Source organism: Corapipo altera, unplaced genomic scaffold (genome assembly GCF_003945725.1).
Source record: "Corapipo altera isolate COAL_440 unplaced genomic scaffold, ASM394572v1 2b, whole genome shotgun sequence".
In the NCBI taxonomy this organism is placed as follows: Eukaryota; Metazoa; Chordata; class Aves; order Passeriformes; family Pipridae; genus Corapipo; species Corapipo altera.
In genome coordinates this window covers 23,680,731-23,702,316 of record NW_020884874.1, presented here as the reverse complement: position 1 = coordinate 23,702,316, position 21,586 = coordinate 23,680,731, and the positions used below count along the sequence as shown (strand labels likewise).

The 21,586-nt window shown below is 40.2% G+C and overlaps 1 protein-coding gene across 9 annotated transcripts in view; it reads left to right on the top strand.

Annotated features, from left to right (window-relative positions):
• The window catches only part of HIVEP2 (human immunodeficiency virus type I enhancer binding protein 2), a 140,055-nt gene that overhangs the window by 60,124 nt on the left and 58,345 nt on the right, over positions 1-21,586 (top strand). Inside the window, exon 1 of one of the 9 annotated variants that reach the window (XM_027669362.1) lies at positions 4,010-4,071. The exons of the other annotated variants lie outside the window; for them this stretch is intronic. The gene's annotated coding sequence lies outside the window, so the exon portion shown is untranslated. Of the gene's footprint in view, positions 1-4,009; positions 4,072-21,586 lie in introns of those variants that run through there. 9 annotated transcript variants of the gene reach the window in all.

Below are 21,586 nucleotides of genomic sequence, written 5' to 3'. Positions count from 1 at the left end.
GAAATACAGCCTGTCTTTGAATGTGAGATGGTGATTTTTCATCCTCTTGACCAGGAGCTCAGGTCTCATTCCATCAGAAGCTTGCCCCTGCTTACAGAGGGAGCAAGGCTACAAATCAGAAGGTCAGTTGCTTTTTTTAGTTTAGTATTTTATACTTGGATTGCTATTAAATTAGATATCACAGTGGCACCAGAGCCAAGATCACCTAGAAGGGAATAGCTGTCTCAAAGAAGTATAAAGTAGTAAAATGGTGCAAAAGAGCAAAAAGAGTATTACTTTAACTACCAGGAAAAAAATTATTATGGTGAGGGTCTGTTCTCCTGATGGAAACCAGAGGAGCTGATGAGTTTGAGCAATTCAAAAGTGACCTGGACAAGATACTGTAAAATATACTACATAGATTTTTCTTCCTTAGATACGAGATGATCTAATAGACTTTGGTAATTTCCTTTTTGATCTAATTTCTGGGATTCTAAGATCACTTTTAAAAAAATGTCGTTCTCTTGCCTATCTCACTGCAAACCTTCACAAAAATTTTTGGCCCATTTTCCACGAAGTGAGGCATTTGCAGTATTTCAACATGGTGATATTTTGAAGACTCCAGAAAGGTTTCTCATGGTCATATCTTTCTGTAAAATTGTAAAATTCTCAGAATACTTGATGAGAGTTTTGCTTTAAAATTGTAAGGTATTTATATCTAGCTGCTCTTTAGAGGCCCAAGTCATATCCATGCTCTATTCCCAGGGTAGCCTTCTTTCTTTAAAGCTACAATTTGACTTTACAGGAAATAATAGTCATGCCTACCATACTGTAACTCAAATATTCAGACACATGAATCTCTTTCTTGACTTCCTATAAAAATGTCATTTGTAGCTTCATTTTGTTTGTTCTGGTTTGACTATAGTATAAACAAGATTTTATTAAAACATTAGCTCTAAGTTGCAGTTCTTTCTTAAGAGTGCAAGATCTTGCAAAAAAGATTACTGAAACTGAAGGGCAAAACCACATATTAACAGAAAAATGAATAATGAGTCTGTTTTCATATGGATTTTTTTAAAAGTACAGCTTGTAGTTGAACTAAATGTACTATTTCTTCCACTGCAGTCAGGAAGCCTTCACAGACTTTTGACAGTGCCGCCAAAAAATTAATGCTTCAGCTGTTTAAAAGATATCAAAAGCTAGTTTGACAATTGTAATCTCTTCCAGGAATTCCCTTTCCCATTTTCCCTCCCTATAAAAACAGATAACAAGATGCTTATATAGTAGAAATGGAAAGTTAGAGCTATTTTATGAAGCACTGTGCATTCCTTCCAGCCTTAGGAGATGAGGCATGACATCTCCACGACGGGCTAGGAAATGCAGGCACTCTGTTGTGTAAGTAGCATTTGCTTCAAGGATTAGCTGCTTGCCAAGATAGTGCAGATTTAAATGTTTCCTAAGCCATTTTTGAGTTTTTATGTAACATGGCAGCCACAGGAGAGCCGTGGAGATGCTAGGTAGAGACTCAAAGCAGTGACCAAGGAAAGACAAAACCAAAGGAAGCAGAGAAATATGCTGCATGTGCTAGTATCAGCTGACACAGCAGAACTAAAGGCAAGAGAATGCACCACCAGCCTGGCTTCTCTTGAATTTCTGTCCTCAGTTTTACACGCCACGAGATGGGACAAACTGAAAGGAGACGCTGCTTGAACTTTTGTTCTGAAGCATCTCGAAAAGGCACTGAGACATGGACTCAAAGGTCAGAAGTGTTCCCTTTTCTGTAACAAATTCCCAGGACAGCTGTTAATACCACACTGTTTTTTAAGGCTAATCTTTAATGGTATTCACCGGTACGTAATAAAAAATATATAGTATTACTGTGGCTGTGGTGAGGAGCGGTTTGTTCTTCTCTAGTAACTGAAGGGAGATTCTGTGTTAGGAAGAGTGAAATAATTAAAGAGGTTGCCAATAAAAAAGCCACTGTATTTGCAGATGGTGCCCTTGCGTTCAGCAAATGCCAATTAGAGAAATGTCACTTTATGTGTACAATGGATTATAACTGCACAAACACTTGTACAATTATGCACTGGGTCAGAAGGGCAAGTTACCTTCGTCTCAGCCATTATTTTAAAGCAAACACAACTATCAGGCACACAAACATCAGGTGTTGTGGCAGGGGAACAATAAAGGACTGACTCTGACAATGCAGGCTAAATAAAAAAGAGTCTATGTAACAAGCCTTGGTATTGTGGGAGGTAATTTTTACCATGTCTGCACTATATGGATTAGAATCATCATCTTTATATAATGGAGAAACAAATTCTTCCTTCCACCACTTAAATACACTTTGTATACTGTTATGTTGTTCTGATGCTTGGAAATGCAAAAAAATATACATTTCTTTCAGTTACTTTCTTTGATGCTGAAATGTTTGTAGTCCACATGCCCTTGTAAACAACTTTGTGTACTACAAATGGTTTGGTATCGCCATCATCTGATGCACCCTGCTCTCAGTTCTTCTGTGGCTCTGACTGACTTTAGTAAATGGAATAAAGGACAGTTCTGCAAGTGAACTTGTGCAAGAGATGTCCTTGGGTGTTTATTACTTGCACCTGTTTTGTAGGTGTTCTATTTGGTATTTTACTCTGCATGTTTTGCCTGAAGCTTCATTGGATTCAAATCTAAAGAGGCAGAAGGCTCTGGGGGTGCTGTGGCCATCTTGGGTGCATACAGGATAGCTGCGCTGTACTCGGATTCCTAAGTTTTGCTCTAATGCTGTCAGGTTTGTCTTCTTTTCAATGTGCTTGCCATCTGTACTTGTTCTGGCTTCTCTCTGGGTCGTAGGAAAGAACACACTTCAGCAGGAATTGTGTTACCATCCATGGCCTGAACCTTTGTGCTCGCTTGACCTCATACCTCTAGGAAGCTCAGCTGGCAAACATAGCACAGACCTTTGTGGCAACACCCTCTGGGAGCATGGGCAGCCTCTAAGGTTATCCTGCTTCCATATATGCCGAGGTATTTTCATTGACAATGTCTTTTCACAGGTTTGAATCACTGCGGCTTTAAAGTACCGGCTTTCCCTAAAGTGGAAGCACTGCGCTCACCTGAGGACCTGCTTGAATCCAGCTTCTGCTGGGCAGGACGGGGTGGCAGAAGTTAAATGGAGAGTGTTAGTTTGAAAAATTTTATGAGGTCACCATCCTTTTAAATTGGTTTACACAGATGGCTGTCTGGTTTGTTGCTTTGTCCTTGCTTAATAGTAACTGTTTATGGAAAAATGAATTGCTTTGCAGAAGGAGGTCCAAAGGCTCATGCTGTTGTTTCCTTCACTGGAGATCTTCGTGTTATTACAGGCATACAAAGATTTGGCCTGAAGTGGAGATTAATTAGGAAGAATAGTGAATAATTAACTGTTTGACTTGTTCCTAAGCTCTGTGGTCACCATGTTAGAAATGATTTCCCAAACTGCAGGAGATAACAGAAGGTTATTCCTGGTTTCACAATGTCCATATTGTTAGAGCTTAGTGCTGTGTGTATTCTGACATCAGCTGATACCTACGCAAGTCGGGTCCAACTTCCCATGCAAACCACTTCCTGGGGTTTTCTCGGGTAATGGCAGTGGTTCAGAAGACACCATGGTGCCTTAGAAAGCCATTTCTTACATGTTGCACCCAGACTGTGTGACCAGGAAGAAACAAGGTTCTTTGGAAAGAATTTTGTTCTTAAAAATACCCACTCTTTTTGTTTGTTCTGCATTCAGATTTGGATGTGCATTGCTTGTCCTACTGACCTGTGCGTAGACTCATGGTATCTATTGTGGAAGATGTAGAAATACGATGTACACATAAGAATTAGGCAGAAGGCTGAGACCAGTCTCCAGGCAGAGATGCTGATTTTGCATCTACAGTTGTTCCTACCTGGAAAATAAAATAAATAAAAAACCCAACCAAGTAATAGACAGGAAGACAGGATTAATTTTTTTTAAAAGGAAATCAAATCTAAATAATGGTACTCTGCACTTTTGCAGGACTGTCTACTTAAGAAGCTGAGAGTGAGTTAGAAACATTGATGAAGCCTCTATTCTGTGAGGTGGGTATGTGTTTTTTATTATGATTTTGAAAAAGCGTAGAAAATTCAAATCATTTGCCCGAGTCCAGGCACAGAGCTATTTAAGAGCTGTGAATAGAAGCCAGAAATTTTCTGCCACGGCAGAATTGTTCTGATCAACAATTGCAAATAAGGTCTTTTGCCCTGCTCTGGAAGGAAGTGATGAGTTTTTGCATTCTGTTAGTGTTTCAAGTGGCTCTTTTGATTTTTGATTTCTGACTAATGGAATAAGTGACTCTTACAGATACTTTTGCTCTGTTGTCCTGTGATCCTAGCCTTAGATCACAGTTTGGGGAGATAACAGTCTGTAATAGGGGAGTCAGTGGAAATCAAACATGTCCACTGGATCTGGGCCAAACATAATCTGGGGTTCAGAAATGTTCAGTGCATTTCACTACTTTTTTATTTTTTAGCACTTCGTCATGGTCAGATGCACCAGCAGTTTTTTAATAAATCCCCTTTCACATTCAGACTTGCAGCTCAGGTTTGCAGGCCTATGGGGGCTGGATTATTTGAATAAGTCTGAGAAGTGAAACTGAACATTTGTAGGTGCAGCAATTACAGGCAGCCAATCTAGTAAATCTTGTAATCTTGATAACCTTTGTTATTACAAGATGCTGCATGCAAAACTGTCAGCTCTGCTTGCCCTCTACATGATCAACTTGGACGTGGACCCTCAATGCTTCTGTGTGCTAGGCTGGTCACCCACCCTGGCTTGAGCAGCCCTGCTTCTGAGGGGCTTGTTTTGGGCAACGACCTGGTAAATCTCTCTCTTGCGTTCTTGGTTATTTGCACTGATTTCCCTTTTGGCTTTGGGAGATAAACCTTGTGAGTGGGCTCCTCCCTCTTGCTTCATGCCATCGGGATCCTGAATTTGTTGTGGCAAGAAATAAGTCAGAATTGGAATTTTCTTTAAACTGGTGTTTGCCTTTAAAAGCCTTTTTTGGAATAAATTACTCTCTCAGTAAGTACCAAAATAGGTATTGATAAAATATGAATTTATGCATGCCAGCATTTATCTCTTTTGTATCTATTCACAAATACCTACTGAAAATTGACTCTAGCTCCATATGGCTCCCAATCTCTTCCCTCCCCCAGCTGTCAGCTTCTCCTCACCTGGATGAATTAAAGGGAGCAGAGTGCTGGGCCATCAGCTGGGGGTGGGTGTAGCAGAAAAGTTATATTGAATATGTTTTTCTCTGGGACATCACTGTGGCTCCTCAAGTGCCTATCAGTTTGGATGGAGAATGCATTAAAAAGGTGGTGCAGTTTGGTGCCAGTTTTAGTTTAATGCTCTGAAAAAGGAATGAAAATATTCAGAGGGAGAGTTACATGCTGATTTGCTTTCTGTGTGGCAGTGGTTGTGGAAAAGCTATTATTGCTTTAGAAGCTTTTCAGTACACATTATGGCTATCAATTAAAATCACTTAATTTTTAATCTGAAATTTACACTTGATTGAAGTAGAGATGACAGTCCTGCTTGTAATCTGCTCAATAGGGCTATAAGAAAGCTGAGATAACCTCTGCCCCGAGACCTTCCATTTTCTGAGCATATGCACCATTTATTTTGCTCAGTTCTGAAGTATTTAAGTTCAAAAGCTATGGTGAGATTTGTAATGCATCATTTGATTGAAATAATGCAAATCCATTGCTGTAGTGTAAAATAGTGTGAAATCTTTGAGACAGAAACCACCCATTTCTCCTGCTCTAATGCATCTGGAGGCTAAAGATGCAGTTTTCCCATGTCACTGCAAGATGGGCGGTGGGATGGCACAGCTCGCTGCCTCACTGCCCACATGGCACCGCTAGAAAACCTGCCCTGGTCGCTTCAGCATTTTGATGTGAACCAAATCCTCAAAGTCTCCAAAATGGGAAAGTTATGTTCCAGTATTAAGTGCTGTTGCCATTAAACAATGATTCCAAAATTACAGGGTTACTTTGACTTCTAGTGCTGAGTGAATGGGTGGGCACCTAAGTGGTCGTCTTCTGTTGCTGATGCTTTGGTGAGCTGAAATGGTCACAGCTGATTTGGAGGTTTTTTGGAGATTGCTTTCTGCCACTTCCTTTAGAAACCAGGCATGAGCCCACAGTTTTCTGTCCTGTTGGAGCATTAAGTTATGTTGTCAAATTCAGTGCAGTTTTAAAGATATCTAGAGAAATAGACAGAGAAGAAGGAATAGAAGACAAAACTAGTTGGAAGAAAATTTAAATGGCAGAAGGTTCTGAAATACTTTACTTCTCTAATCTGGGACAAACACTTGACAACTCTTAGGCAGTAAGACATCTTACTTCAGAACATTTTAAATATTACTTCAGTTTTATTTTGCATAAAGATATTTTGATGTCATGAAGGTATTCCAACTCATCTTGTATGTCTTGTTAAATTGGGTAGCACAATACTGTCAAACTGTTAGTAATGGAGTATTTTGTTATATCACAAGACCTATTACTTTCATTGCTCTTCATTTAAACCAGGGACAAAATTTATGTTTTTATGGAACTTTTCTATCAAGTCAGTAAAATTTTCTTTCAGGAGAAAAACCCCAGTGTGAAAAGTTTGGATGAGTTACACAGTTTTACAATTTTTTCGATTCTTACTATGCAGTTTCACAAATGAGTGAAATGTGCCTTCTTTTATTGTCTATGAACCCCATAAACCCCTAGAACTACATATTTATGAAAGCATAGGATTTCAGCACAGACAGGGCTGACTTTTCATTTCTGTGAGAATGTTTACAGTTGAATGGTCTCAGGAATAAAAACGCAGCTTTTTTACATGTATATTTTACGAATATAGAACTTGCACATACTCTGAGCCGTGAACCAAAAGCTGCAGACTGAGCCAGCAGAGAGGAAGGAATTTGTCTGCTATACAGCAAAAGGAAGTATTTGCCGTATTATTGAAGCACATGGCCTTTTGCCATCTTTGATACAGTATTTAAGGGTTGTGCACCCAAAGTCTGCCGCCCTCTTGACCCGTCATTCATCACTGGCTGTAGATGAGGTTGATGAGATGTAGCTTCATAGGAGAACCATTGTTTCAGCCCTGCACAGCTCCTCGGAGAACGGAAGCTGCAGACAAAGTGGCTCCCTGTGATTCACCGCACTGCTCAGCCTCCTGGTGTTTTCTCTTTTACCTATAGCTTTTCTGGCCCTGCTCTGTGCTGGCCAAGGTAGGCAAACACATGAAGAAGCTGTGGATTTGATTTGCTTTCCACTCAGCTTCATTGGGAGTGAATGAGATGAGTGTCTGGGATTAATTTTTTTTCTATGTTAAAAAGGAAAACCAGATACAATCACAGCATTTGCCTTGGTGAGATATTTAAATTTATTTCCCTTTTGACTATTCAGCACTGTTGATAGATGATGCTTAAAATGCTGAATTGCCCATAATTTTTTAGCACACTGAATTGCCCAGTCTTTTTCTTTTCCCTCTCTGTAAGCAGTTGTGGTTAGAGAGATGCCAATAAGTATGCTAAGAATTTAGAGTTATACTCTGTACTGCTAAATTAACAGGCAGGAATAGTCACACCAAACCAGATTCAGCTCCCAGATGGGAAAGTGTCTCCTCTAGCCCAAATTTTAATGACTTTTTTACATGAGAAATTTTAATCAGTATAGTATGCAGTGTGATGTTATTGTATGCTGTCATCTCTCTCTGTTGATGACAGGTAACTTGTAGAAAATAGAGATGATTTCTTTGTTTTCAATGACAGGAATTGGAAATGTCTGGTCATTTAGGTAGGTTAATTAGGTAGGTTAACTCTTTTACTATCTTAAACTATTTAAATTTAAAAAGATAATTTTTAGTTTAGCAAATGTACTTTTTTGAGCAGTGGTTTGAAGTGAAAACCAGGATCTGATTCTTATTCAATTTGTTATATATGCAATTCTCTTAGCTTTTGAATTCCTGTAAGTAACAGGGGAATGAGTCCTAGATGGCGTAACAACAATATCAGAAGAGTTAACTTGGATTGTTATAGTATGTGGTGCTGATGGTGTGAAATATTCTCAGACATTTCTGTCTCCTAACTAGGAAGGGTCTGCTCATGAGATGATGAAATCCATAGTCTTGGCGGTTTGCCTGTGCCAACTGGAATATCATAGGAGATTTTGGCCCCCTGCAAATTTTAACAGTGGCTGTGTTATGATGAAATGATGCAGAAGTTTTATGACTTGTTTCAAAGACGAGAAAGGGTCTTCCACTTTTTGTGAACACTTTACCTAAGAGATGCTGAAGTCCATAGCCCGACTTGTCCTTGGAAACTTTTTATGTTCTTGCCATGAAGCCAAGTGAGATACACAAATGCTAGAACAGAAAGTTAAAAGAGGCATACGTGAGCATTCAGATAGAAATACAAAATTCTCTGGGGTTGTACCAGACACTTTAAATACCTTATCTCACAGTCATTGCAGGTGCTCAGGCACTGAGGAGATACTTTAGATGGCATTACTTTGTGCTGTTCTCCAGTTCATGGTATTTCTAATTTTCAGTGCACTGTGGTACTCTATTCCTGTTTATAAATCTTTTAAGTGTGCACATTAAAAAAGTAATTAAATTGTCATTATAATTTATAGTATGCCTGAAGTCAATCACCTAATTAAATGGAAAGAGCAGAGAAGTAGTAGGTTCATAAGCATTTATTAAGTACTACAGTATTAATTATGCAGGACTTCTGAACCAAGCAAAAGAGGAAGGAATGGAAACACCAATCTAAAAAGGCTTTCCATTGCTGCCCTTCTCAATTTAATAATGTGAGACACTCCAACCCCCAGTTGGCAGGACAACACTAATGCTTTCTTTTTGTTAATTTTTAATGAAATTATGATGGAGGTTTTTTATGACAATCATTTGCAGCATTTTCCTGTAATATTTTTAAAAGTATAATTTGTTCCCATGCAGGGGCCTATAAATACATGAGTAGAATTGGAAGATACATTTAGAGTTATGGTTTGGGGTGGATTGTGCAGCAGCAGACTCTTGGTTGACACTCCTCAGCATCTCAAGTGAGGAGTGGAGCCTGTGCTGGTCCCAGAAAAAGGGACTGGGGGCTGAGGCGGAGCCCCCAGTGGAAGCAGGGGCTGAGCCCAAAAGGGGAGGCTGTGGATGGGGTGTATAGGGACAGTGTGGGCATGAGAAGGTTTGCTCTTTCTTTGCAACAATTCTCCTACCTCCAGCTGTAAATTTGTGTTACTTGTCTGACAGTGGAGGGTACAAAATGCTGGGACTGGGGTCAGGAGAAGGCTCTGCAAGGTGGCAGGCTGTGGGCTGCAGCCTAAGAAGTGGAAGTGCATTATATTAGTGAGCTTGTGAAACAGGGCTGTCTCATCATATCTGGTTTGTATTTTGCTGTAGCAGATGAACTGCCTGGAGCAGGCAGATGAACTGGATGGAGCAGAAGTCCTAAAGCTGGAATTTCTTTTCTTTTCCTAGTTTGCTAAAAAATGAAAAGCTCTGATAACACGCACAATGAAATAGATTTGCCTGCATTTCATGTTGTTTATGGGATTTTAATTTCAACCTTAGTGACCTTTACACCTGAACATTAGTCATCAAAACCTCTCTTTTAGATAGCAGGGCAGTCTGATCCATCAGCCTGGGCCCTGAGCCCTGGCTGCACCAAAGTAGCCCACAGGCTTTAGGGGACAGAGAGACAAACTAGGCAAAGAGGCAGCTGCTGGGAGCATTGCAATGGTTCATGATCTCCTACTGATCCATCAGTCTGCAGTGAAGAAGGCCTGGCTGGTGTTTGGGAATAGAAATGTAGGCAAACATCAGTAACAAACCAGGACAAACACCAGTTAGGGTTTTGAACAGAATCTCCCGTATACTCTGAAACTCAACTGGATACTGACAGTAAGGGATAAAGTGGAATCCTGGGAAAGGATTACCTATGCTTTTTTCCTACAAGAATTTGTAGCAACAAAAGCCACTTTGCTGGTTCCCTAGAGGTGAGGCCTTTAAAAGACCTTTAGATCAAAAGTCTTTAAAAGAAAAGATGCCCAAAAAGAAAGAACCTTCTGTATAAATGGACAGGAAGAAGTTAGCTACTTACCCATTTGCACTGTCATTATCAAATGTAACATATTTGGAACCTAACTGCACAGGTATCGGTTTATCTTGCAGTATATTAAATAGGAAGTCATTGGCAAAACATAAACACAACCTGAGGGCAGCATCTGAAAGTTGGACCTGACTTACCTGAAAACTGGAGAAACAGTTCAATATCTCTTTTTCTGGAAGAAATTGAGATTGTGCGATTGGAATATAACTCCCTGCTGAAGGCCATTTCCTTTCACAGTCTGTAATAGGCTGCACTGAATTGACAGCAAAAATGACAAAAAAAAAAAAGAAAAGCTAGGCTGAACAATCAAGACAATGTACTGTGTATAGGTATTATATGTTTTATACAGAAACCATTGAATCTATTTAGCCATGAGCAGTGCAGTACTGTGTACTATCTTCAGTTCAAGGATGAAGACAACTGTACACTAAGGCCTGATCCAGCAGCTGAGATGCCCGAGATTGCAGCATCCCTTTTCCCTGTCCTGCACATCCCCTGAGATACAGGCTTGCGTGCCTTGCTGGAGAGAGACTGTGGTTACCTCTCTTAATCTGTTTATTACTGTAATTAAAGTTTCAAACAGATATAACTGGGATTCCCTTTGCAACAACGACAATATTTTACCTTATATGGAGAAAATAAAATTATTGACAGCTCTTCATCCCAGAACTCATAATAACCCTGTAATGAGCACAGTCATTATGCTTCAGGTTAGCACTGCAGCAGCATTATATAAGGAATGTAACTTGACAGTTAATTGGGGAAAAAAATTTTTTTTATATATATATATATATATAAAAAAGGTAGTGGCATAAGCAAGGTCTTGCATGACTTCATAAAAGTTGGATTACATAAATCATTTTATGGTCAATAAGCCTATCTTCTGAGCTGCAGGTTGGAAAACATAACGCTTGTCTGTTTGTATCAGACTTTACAACTCTCTCTTTAATATAGAAATTGCTCATGCCATGCTATTGTAATCTGTGTTTTCAGCTTCTCATGCTGACATTAGGCAAAGGCAATCCCAGCAACAGTGTCCTCTCTGTGCTGAAACAATGAAAAACTAGGAAATGCAAACCATCCTTGTACTGATTCTGAAAACACGCTGGATGAGTATTATATTGCAGCTCTTAGAAGTAACAGTGGAGTCAGCCCTTCAGACATGGTCTACCAGTCTTTTTGTCAAAACAGAGGAAAATAAGTCTCCTCTTCACATGTGAGAGCCCCATCTTTACCTCTCTCTTTAGGCATGTATTTTCATTGGGAAAATGGACTTGTTTTATGTTGCAGGCAAATAATTGATTTTAAGTCCCAGATAACATTATGATATGATGGTATACCAAATGAATACTGTATTTTAAATCCACAGCTGTGGAAGTAGTTGCCCGTACTCAGGTATTGAAACTGTCATGGATATTCTGTCACAGATGGAGAACTTGATCACCCCAGTCTGTCTTTATGGGTTGCTCAGACATCACTCAGAAGGGGCTGTGGTAGGCTTTGGTAGAGTTAGGAGAGGTGGGCGTTTAATGGCACATGCCTTGCACACACAGTGTGTCACTCCAGGCACCTCAGCCTGTAAGCATAAGGAGGCCACCAGCTTCTCCTGTGCTCCTGGATGTCCTCTGTGTCGGGAGCACAGGGGTGTCACATATATCAGGTGAAAGAATAAAGTATATGGGCCATGACTGCGAACCAGGAATATCAGAAGTAGCTTTTAAGTTCCTACTACTTGAACTTAGTGGCCTCAACAGCCTCCAGATGCTCTGTGTAAATGCTCAAGTAATCTTGGTGCTGATATGGCTTCACTCTGAGCAATGCCTAATGGAGGTGCAGTATATTTATACAGGGAGGTAACACTCCTTGTTCATGTTTGGATGGAAGTTGTCTGGAATTGCAGAGCACATCCTGAAGAACAATAGTATTAAATTCCAGGTATGTCATTAGTGTGAATATCGATCTTTTATGTGAGATTTTCTTGAGGTGTTTCTTGGGAGAACAATATTACATTTGAAAGAACAAATGCCACTCTAAAGCAGGGAGACATGCAATGACATATTTGTAGTTTCAAGCCTCATAAATTAAATTCCTAACTAGACTTGGTGCAAACATTTCAAATCCTCTTCAGCCTACAAAATCGAAGGGCCAAAAGGTAATCTCAATTCACAGGACTCTTCAGGAAGATGGATAAGCCCAAAGTCAAGATGAAAGAGTATTTGAGAGAAGAAATCTAGGTACATTGAGTGTGGAGAGAGCCTAAGTGAGAGCTTTAGGTGCACATATATACACAAAAGAGTTGGAATGAACAGGGCATGGTATTTTCATATGTTACTGAAGAGAAAAGGGGGAGTGGTTACGCTGTAGCAGGGAAGACTTTGCTAGACCTTTTGATATTGGAAAGGGATTACTGCTATGCAACATTTAGGTCAGTGGAGCAAACTGCCATGGGAGGGTGTGGAGTCGGTCATGGCTAGACTAGATAAGTGACTATTATGGATGACCTAGGATGACTCATTTAGAGGTGACTTCCAATCAAGGTGTTTCTGTGATTTTTGTTCTCTTCAGGTACAGCTCTTGTCAGATTGAATTGTTTTTCCAGTTTGTATGTGAATTATTACAGCCATATTGACAAAAAAGCTCTCTGTGCTAAGAACAGCATGTAAGCTAGAAATATAACCAATATTGCTTTGCATGTTCTAGCAGGTGTAAAAACCAAGTAATTATCACATAAATTCAATGGTGTCTTTATTCATAAAGACAATCTCTTGAAATTATAATATCCTGTAAATACTTAGACTATTCTTAAAACATCTTGTTTTCTTCCTTAGAATAAAACTTTTTTTTCCCCCCACAGAATTGTCTCCATATTTTAAAGGTAGAAAATGTATAAAATTTTAGAGTATAATATTATATAAAGGGTGAGATACAACCTGTGTCCACTTGACCACATGAACTACATCTCTCTTCCTCCAAATGTCTGTAACAGTGCTGGTTCCCAGGGAAGGGTTTAGAGGACCTACAGATCAGTAAACTGATGCATGTGTGTGTACATATGTGTGCGCATACCTTTAGGTAATAGTGTGATAGTCTTACTCAATAGTGACTGTAGTCAGTGGAATTTTTACTTGATCCCAGGGCACGGAAGACATGTTTTCTCTATTCCAGGTTATGTTTTATTTCATTACACTATCTTGTTCAAAAGTAGGCTGTATTGTTAAGTAACTGAAATTAGTGCATGGGCAAAGATTCACTTTTATCAACAGAAGCAACAAAATGTATAGCTAATCACCCACAGCAGGGAAAATCATCTCTTTGGGCTCAATCCAAGTTCCACTGACTTTTATGATATTTGGATCAAGTTTTCTAATCACGTTTCTGTGATGATCTGTAAATCCACTGGGGATGTCATTGCTCATTGCCAGGACCAGTAATGAAATAGTATGAAAGACATTGGAACATAGGTGCCAAAACCTACATCTGCAGTTCAGGTTAAGGATTTCTTTGACTTATCATAATGAAAGAAATGGAGTAGCCCCAGCAAAGTTAATTCTGACTCCATTTACTTATCCTCTTTAAATCATGTTTGAAACTACTGTAGGATTGGTGTATTAGTAAGCAATCCTTAGAGAAGCAGTGAGAAGTGCTTTACTTGTCCTAGGGGCATGTGAGGTTGATCACGTATAATGAGTCTGCCTGGAGCATCTTCCTGGGGTCTCCTAAATCTGTTTGTCTCCCATGAAGTAGTCCAAACAGAAAAAAATAGCTTCTTTTCTTTGAGTGCTTGTTCTTTTATGATGTAAGTGGTTTCTGGTGATCACAAAAGTTCTAGAACAATGAGATACCGGTTTGGGATATAATTGACTGAATTTGAATATATCTGTTGTAACTTCCTGAATGAGAATTGGTGGTAATAATCTCTGGAAACACTTAAGTGGGAATCTGAATAACTCTTTAGAGATGTAGAATTCAGTAGGGATCTGTTTTGTCCTTTTTTTTCTACCTTATTACCTTTCTTAATCATTCATTATATCTGAGTTCCTGAGCAATCACTATGGTTTGTTATGTCTTTTATTCTTCATGAGAAGAAGACTTTAACTTGATTTCTTATATAACTTAGTAGTGACATTATGTTTTCCTTGTAGAAACATTTTTGGGGCCTAGTGTGTTGAGTCTGTTATCTGAAAGCATTTTTAAATCCTGTGCACCTTTCTTGGCTCCTTTCCTAGGGCAGATTTTCCTTGGTTGGAGCTTTTACAGTCAGTGTAGCCTCTAACCATTTTTCTGGTTTTATTAATTTTTGAGCAGAAGCCCTATCATAGAATCAAACCTTGAGGTTTAAGGGGACAAGTCTCAGTGAAATTGCCACCTTGTAGTCCTTAATCTTTTTCTTGCAGCTGCCCCGAAACTCAGCTGAACACAGCAGAGAAAGCAAAGGTGACTTAAAAACCAGTTTTTCTGTTTGTCTGGTTCCTGGGGCAACCAGCCTTGAAGATACCCTACGTTATTATGAAACACCCTTAGAAACCAGGTTTAGCTAATCATATAATCACAGAATCATAGAATCATAGAATCATAGAATCATAGAATAGATTGGGTTGGAAAAGACCTCCAAGATCATCAAGTCCAACCCCTGATCCAACTCCAATTACTATATCATGGCACTAAGGGCCATGTCCAATCTCTTCTTAAAAACCTCCAGGGATGGTGAATCCACCACCTCTCTGGGTAGACCGTTCCAATGCCTGATAACCCTCTCTGTAAAGAATTTCTTCCTAACATCTAACCTAAACCTCCCCTGGCAGAGCTTGAGCCCATGTCCCCTTGTCCTATTGTTGGTTGCCTGGGAGAAGAGACCAACCCCCACCTGGCTATAACCTCCCTTCAGGTAGCTGAAGAGAGTGATGAGGTCACCTCTAAGCCTTCTCCTCTCCAGACTAAACAACCCCAGCTCCCTCAGCCTCTCCTCATAGGACCTGTGCTCAAGTCCCTTCACCAGCCTCGTTGCTCTTCTCTGGACCCGCTCCAGCACCTCAATATCCTTCCTGAACTGAGGGGCCCAGAGCTGAACACAATATTCGAGGTGTGGCCTCACCAATGCAGAGTACAGGGGAAGGATCACTTCCCTGCCAGTCTCTTTAAGTCAGCCAGTCTATTTCTGCCATTTAGTGGTATGGTATCTGTCCGAGCTGGCACCTGGCTTTTGGATATAGGCATCAACAAATTTAGTGGACGCTCTGTTCACCTGCATTGTCGTTTGTGTTTCAAAGGTCAATAATTTTCTTCTTTAAAATATATTGCTTTTTAATGAGTTTTCTGGAGATATTAAATAAAGGTAGTTGAGAGAGGGATTGATCTACTACAGTGTTTGGAGTCTTTATTTTATACTGACTTTCTTGTTTTGGCTATCACAAAAATTATATTCAGGGTGGTACTTTGTCTCTGACAACATTCATGAGTTCTGAAAATTCAGGCTAAAACCTGTGTGTCTGTTCTGAAGTAAGGAGTCTTCTGTCCAACTACCACATCATGGATAATTGTTACCTAGGGCTTTAAGTTCAGTAGCATTGCTGATAAGCTTATTTCTTCAGCTAGTACTGTACTGATACAGCAGATTAAACTTTCCATCTTGCCTTTTCTATAACTCTTTATTTGTGCTTCAGATCTCAGACAGTGGACAGGAGTTGCTTTGCAAGGGGTGCAAAGGTTAAAAATTACCCTCTGCCCATGGATCATCATTGCTTACTAGCTGGAAATTACTGCCCCATCACAATACTTGTTGAAAGAGCTGTGGAAGTGCTCTGTTTCTTAGTTTAGGCAAAGCCATCTGGGTTGGCTTTGGTTGAAGGTCAGTGGAGGGCTCACACTGAATGAGGTAGGAAATGTGAGCCTTCAGACAGCCTTCAGGCAAGTGGGACAGAAGCACCTTCAGCTTCCATAGCTAGAGGAAGAAGAGCTGTCCTAGCTCTTAGCCAGCAACAGTTGTCCTTTAAATGAGACACTCTGGGGTAGCTTGTGTAGCTACAGGCTTTTGTATTGTGGTTTCCGTGCATGACGTTGAAGAGAAATGGTTGAAACTCATGGAAAAGTGTACCAAAACCTGTCTTGTAACTGTCCTTGCAGAAGCTTTCCACTGGCCTCCAAAACCTTATCTGAGATTATTCTGCAGGCTGTTGAATACATTTTTCAGAGCTGCAGTGTTCCCACTGATGATTACATCAGGACTATCAGTTGTTATTTCCAGGTCCTCAATTTTCTTCTCAAACTCCTGCTGTTTTAATCCCAAACCTTCAAGCTTCCTGTCTGTGGAAAACATAGTAGCCTGGATTAGGTCCAGCCTTCCAGAAATAGGTCTTGTAAAAAAATTAGATAATACTGGGTGACCAATGACCACAGCTGTAGACATTGCCAAACCAAAAGCAGGTAAGCAGGTAAGCCCTTTTAACAGGCTGGAAACCACGTATGAATAGGCTGCCAGATCCTTTGCTGATCTTAATTTCCTCAAGGGCACGTTAAAATCATTGCCCATTCTCTTATGAAAATCATAGGCAACAGTCTTAAAATCTTAAATCACTTGGGTGATTGTGACCAGTAGGTAATACCCTATAGCACACCTGGAAAATATCTTTTCACATACCTCCTGGAAGCTTTTTAAAGCTTTAAAATTATTTTAAAAATACATCTTAAATCAGCTGTACTTTTCATAATTTTGGTGAATTTGGTTGTTTTCTTAAACTGCCCACATAGTCCCAGGCACTTGGTTTGGCATAATATTCCCCCATGTTGCTGGACATCGTGGTCCTTCTCCATCCTGGGAGAAGGCTGTGCCTGCAGCAGGCAGCAGCACCACACCCACTGCTTTCTGCTTCCTCCTTCCCTCGGCTCTGGGCAAGGGTGCTCAGCCTAGGCTGAGCCTGGCTGACATGGGCAGGGCCAGGTGAATGAGCCTTCTACAGAAGAGGGATAGAGCAGGGGGTGGGATCAGTCATAGGCATGCTGGAGACTTCTTTTACTTGTGGAAATACCATAACCTTTCTGATCAGGGCATATGTGGTGAGACATTTTATCTCTCCATTTCTCCAAAAGTGCATGAGAAGGTAGGATTCCCAACAGAGGCAGCAGCCAGTATTGAAGTCTTTACAAAGGACTTCTCACTCCAGTCAGAGGAAGAACGTGCCTGTTTTACAGATTTTTGCTGTCATAGCTGTCTTGGCCGCAGGTGTAAAGAGGCGTGATTCTTGACTTGATCCCTGACTGACACACACAAAAGCTCTCACTGTGGACAAAGTAAAGGACAAACCTTTACTTTTACTGAAACACTTCTAGCTTGTTGGATGAGGGAAGAGGAACCTCAGGAAAAAGCTGTGCCAGCAAATAACATGATTTTGCTAGTATGAAGGAAGGCTGTGCTGGGAACGCTGTCAATACAGTTTGCTAGGACAGCTGCACTAGCAGAGCTATCCTATTCTGGATACAGCCTTGTCTTCTGTTCCAGTTTGTCATGCATGATTTATCTTTCTGTCACCTCTGCAGGACCCTAGGCACCTCTCGGCATAAAAAGAAATTAAAACACAATACAGATGAGTCTGCTCTGTATTGGAGTCTTGACCTTTAATATATCAGGTTTTCATATTGCAAATTTCCCAGCAAATAGGCTGTCCTACAAGAACAGAGCTGCTTTTGTTATCTGCAGAGGTCCTACCTTAGCCATGCTTCAGTTTTATTTGCTTCCATCTACAAACTCTCAAGCTGCCTGAAATGCCTTTGAGAGGAGATAAGGTTTTCAGATTGCCTGTGAGATCATAACCATGAACTCCATCCAACAAGGAAAAAGAGTTATCATCAAAAATCAGAGAAAAGAGTCTGGCAACCTGAGTATCAGAAGGATTGCTTAATGTTTGTCCTGTTATACGAGTTTAATTTTTATCAGGTTTTGGGGTTTATTTTTTTCCCCTTGGTGCTCTCATTAGATTTTCCTTCCTTTATTAAAGAAAGTGTTTGCATCTTGCTCTGTGTCTGCATTCCTCGCAAACAAACAGCGGTACATTGCCCTGATGGCAGGTTTGCAGTCAGACTCCTTAGATCAATAAACCATCTCAGTTAGTTGTTGAGTATACCAGATCTGAATTTTAAAAATTCACCGTCACAATTAAAATATCAGAGAAGGCAAAACCTGATATAAATTTTAAGAGGCATCTGAAGAATTGCTCTATAATTCAGTCATAAAGCTTTGCCAGCATTACCTTTTTACTAGATCACTGTTTGATTGGGTTTCAGTCTCATGTTTTTCTGTGCAATTATTCATGGTGTTGGTGTTGTTTTTTTTTCTCCAAGAGACAGACAACTGTGTCTTTAGAGAAACAAAACAACTGTGTCAACAGATGGGAGAGAAAATACTGTGTCTGAAATAGTGCTTGGAATAAACTGTGTTAAAAATAGGTAGTCTTGCCACAACTGTTTCTTTGGCCAATGTGGAAATCCTTCTTTCCCATACTTGCATGTTATCAAAACTATGCTAAAATTCTGTTAGAAAAGCTGCCAAATTAATCTATAAGAACATTGCTACAACAATAACTACCCTTTCCCTGCCTAATTGTAGCAGTCATGCGAGTAAGAGAGAGGCTAAGGAAGTTGTGCTGCCATGGGAGAGCTCTGAACAACACCAGGGACTGACCCTGGCCAGCAGCAACTAAAACACAGCTCTTGCACTTGTGAATATAGATTTTAATGATGTGACACTCCTCTCTCCTTCCAACAGTACTAGGACAACCAGGGCACCAGAGGGTGTCAGAATTTTGTCCTTTCTTAGAAGTGTTTTTGCACTCCTGGTAGGGAGAGAAAAATTTTCCTGTCCCACAAACTATCTGGGTATAACCCACAGCAGTTCAGCTAACAAGATGTTTTTTTTCAAAAAGAAAACTCTTGTCTGCTCCAAAATTGGAAAGCAAACTAAACTACTCTTGAACGTGACTGTTACCAGCAGCATTAGAGCTGCAGTTTAGACATTGCATTTCTGCTTTCCATCTGTCATCTCACTTATTTTTGCTGTCTGTCCTCTTGCTTTCAATTGTCTCTTCTGTGTCTCAGTTTATCCAATTTTCATGGCTGGCCAGCCAGTTCAGCATTATCGCTGTCCTAATGGCTGTAAGGAGAGCAGAGAAGCTCTTCACTAAATGAGTTTTTTCCCACAATGCCTCTGTGCTTTGTTTGGTCCATTTTTGTTTGTGCTTGGTGCCCCATGTTGTGTCATCTGGGAAGAGATGAGATGTTTGCATAATGTGTATTTTGCTGGAGTTGTTTAATTTCTGCAAACATTTATACTCTACAGCTGGCAGTGCATTTGGGGCAGTGACAGATTGCAGTTTCAAACAGAGAGCAAATCAATGGGTTGACAGCAGCTGGAGGAGCTGAAGAACAGGTAGACCCCTGGGGCTCTCAGCACTCCCTTCCCCACATTCCCCACAGCCTTGTCCGGGGGTACCTGCTTGGGAGAAAGCAGCCTTGGACAGCGGAGCATAATTTAGGGCAGCCCCATGGTGTTTGTAATTGATTCCTGATCTCTGAGACAAAATGTAAAGGTAGATAAGGCTCCTTCATCTGGGGAGAAGGGCAGAGGCAAGTGAGCCATGCAGCCTGCTGCTGGGCGTGAATTTCCTGCGACTGGTTGCAGCCCTGCTCTATGCAACAGGCTTTTCCTTTCCCACTTGTCTGCAGCCAAGGAATGCTCCTGGCGACCCATGCTTGCCTGGCAGTCATCTCTATTAATGTTGCTTGCTAAGACTAAAGGAAATTTAAAGAAAAAGAAAAGGTTTCAGATGATGTTAGAGGCTGCCCAGTTACTTCAGTCCATCAAGGGAAGAGCCACATTCCTTATCACAGCAGTATGTTCATTATCCCCACTCTTTCCTCATTCCCATGTGGGGGAAATGTAAACAGAGGAGTTGAAATGCCCATTATTTTATACTCTTTTTCCAGTGGATAAGAAAAGCTCCTGTGAAAAGGCTTAGCAAGGCTTATCAGCAATACTGAACGTACAGAATTTCCTATGGTAGCTTCTTACCTCATCTTTTCTGTGTTATCTCCATCTGCCTCTGTGGTCCCTGCAATCCATGAATAGTATGTATATCTGTCTGTGTCCACTCCAAGGATATGTCCCATGGCTTTCTTAAAATTTGCTTTTACTTAACCTATCTGTGGATGAGTTAGTACTCATCCATATTAGTACTTTAAAAATATTAGTACTTTACATGCATGAGTGACAGTTTAATTGCTAACATATGAATTCTACCTTCCTCCAGCCTGATGAGCTCAAAAGGAAGTCAAGGGAAGTTTTGTGCAACATCCTCAGTCTCTGAAAAACCCATATTCAGAAAGATGCATACCACCTATTCACTTTTGACTTGAGCAAATGCTTTGCTTTGCTGAATTGACTGTAATAATTAGAAATGGAATTAAGCATATGCTCAAATGACTTGCTTAGCTGTGATTGAGATTGCATAATTTGGCTACTGGAGCTTTCCCCCCAAATTCAGTGAGAGTAGGCTCAGGCGGTAGTGACAGAGAGGTGATAGAATTGTAATGGGTAGGATAATTATGATGAAGACTTATGCCCTTTGTATTGTAAAATGAGGTTTTGCTTTTTCATTATTGCCAGTTTCAAATTATGATTGTGAATTGTGGTCAAGTCAATATGATTTCATGGGGCAAATATAGCAAAATTTTTGCTTCAGCTATAGGAATATATAGTTAAGAGCTGTCCTGTAGCTGTGTCCAAGCTAACTGCTGTTGCATTGCCTCATTTTTCAGACCGTTTCATTCTTGTGTTGGACACCAAAATCATTAGAAAACATTCATTGGCAGCATTTAATAGCATATATTTAGAACATGAAATAAAGAAACCAAACATTGGTGATGCACCATAATCTACTAGTAATTTGATTAACTCCACTCCTCCACATGTGCAAGAGAATAAAATAGAAGTTATTGAAATAAAATAAAATTATAAAGATTTAAAAAAAAAACTTCACATTTATGATCATGTGGGGTTTTTTTATTTAACACACCAGCTCGTTTTATTTTTCTGAGAGTCAGTGGTGATTGCAGAAGGTGAAAAATTGCAAACAAAACTAAGGAGAAGTTCAAGTTAGCTGCAGAGCCAAAAGTGTGATTCAGGAGCTGAAAATATCTCTGCACTTCATGCATCAAACTCAAACACTGTGCTTTAGCAACGCCCCCTGGATTAGAAGCAGAGTTTGAGGTCATTCCTCCTCCAGCCTGCCATGTATGGATAGGGCCCATGCTCATGACAAATTACTGACTTACTGAGCACACACCAAGAGCAGAGTGACATCAGTGTAGAGGGATCTTGCCTCACTGAGGAGGACCAAACACTCCAGTGCTGCCTTTCTTTTGTCAGTCTTAAGACCTTCAGGACC